The 1,515-nt window shown below is 43.4% G+C and overlaps 1 pseudogene; it reads left to right on the top strand.

Moving 5' to 3' along the window:
* The first annotated feature begins 759 nt into the window (after nucleotides 1-759).
* Nucleotides 760-1,263, top strand: LOC113070180 (cadherin-6-like; annotated as a pseudogene).
* Nucleotides 1,264-1,515: the final 252 nt, after the last annotated feature.

The raw sequence follows: 1,515 nt of genomic DNA, 5'->3' as shown, positions 1-1,515 counted from the left end.
TTTCAAGCGTACATAGTGGCGTATCAGGTCCTAAAATAAGGAAGTTTGGCAGCATTTTTCAGATCCTATTACTGGCTCTCATAATAAAAGTTAAAAGAAAACCGTATGTAATTAATATTTATAATATTTTTTCAAAATGCTGTGTAAATATGTACCGATATAGGTGAATTAAAATGCAGCCGTATTAATGAGCAAAACGTTCAGACGTTAAACGCACTATTTACGCGTGGCTGGGGCAGGTGGTAGATTTCTTTCGTACCAACTAACATTTGGAAAATACGATAGTTTTAATGAATCCGAAAAATATTACGCCAAAACCACTTTACACGCGATTTAACATAAAAAATTTCTGCTCGTGTTCCATGAATGAGACCCATAGTGTGTAAACACAACATTTTATTTTGAATGCAATTAAAATAAAATGTTTCAAATGTATTTATTCTGTATGCAAAGCTTGAATTTTCAGCAGCCATTACTCTGAGTTTTAGTGTCGCACGATCCTTCAGAAATCATTCAGTAGCCTATGCTGATTTTTGAAACGTTGATGCTTTTTGTCATAATTCATTGATAATAGAATAGTTCACAACTGTATTTATTGAATAGTTTGTGACATTATAAATGCATCTGACACGTTTGATCAATTTTATGTGTCCTTGCTAAATTAACCATAAAATCTTGACCCCAAACCTTTGATACATTAATGAGTATAATAAATATTTTACTAATAACTAATTAATAAAAAATTCTCTCATTCTGTAGTGATCGTGGTGCTGTTTGCTGCACTGAAACGTCAGAAGAAGAAAGAGCCCCTGAATCATCTCCAAGGAGGACGTGAGGGACAATGTGGTCAGCTATAATGACGAGGGCGGTGGCGAGGAGGACACGCAGGCCTTTGACATCGGAGCGCTTCGGCATCCGGAAGTAATGGAGGAGAGCAAACTGCGGCGAGACATTCTACCCCCCGAGTCGCTCTACCCTCCGCCGCCACTGCGCAGACCATGGTGCCATCCCGAGAGAAGCAGACGTGCGGGACTTTATCAACCAGCGCGTGCAAGAAACGATGGCACCCCACAGCCCCCCTTACGACTCGCTGGCCACCTACGCGTATGAAGGTAACGGATCGGTGGCCGAGTCGCTCAGCTCGCTGGGGTCCGTGTCCTCGGAAGGGGAGCAGGACTAGTATAACTACCTCAGCGAGTGGGGACCACGCTTCAGGAAGCTAGCAGACATGATGGCGGCGAGGACAGCGACTGGGACTCCTAACTGGACAGACTGTGGAGCCAGACTCATTTGCTGATCTGCCTCTCATGAAGACTGGAGTGGCAGAAATGAGGCAGCCTAATTTCTTTTACAAAGTGCCCTTTTATCCTTCTCTTTGTCCTACAATCAGGCAGCCGGTTTCTCTGTCCTGATTGGCTGAAGAACTTCACGCTCTGGCGAGGAGGACGTATCCATACGCCAAACTCTGAACAGAAAGATCCATCTGCAGTGACATCTTCCTGCATAATGCCCAAA

Source organism: Carassius auratus, unplaced genomic scaffold, assembly GCF_003368295.1.
Source record: "Carassius auratus strain Wakin unplaced genomic scaffold, ASM336829v1 scaf_tig00003309, whole genome shotgun sequence".
Lineage (NCBI taxonomy): Eukaryota > Metazoa > Chordata > Actinopteri > Cypriniformes > Cyprinidae > Carassius > Carassius auratus.
This window is presented reverse-complemented; position numbering and strand designations above follow the sequence as displayed.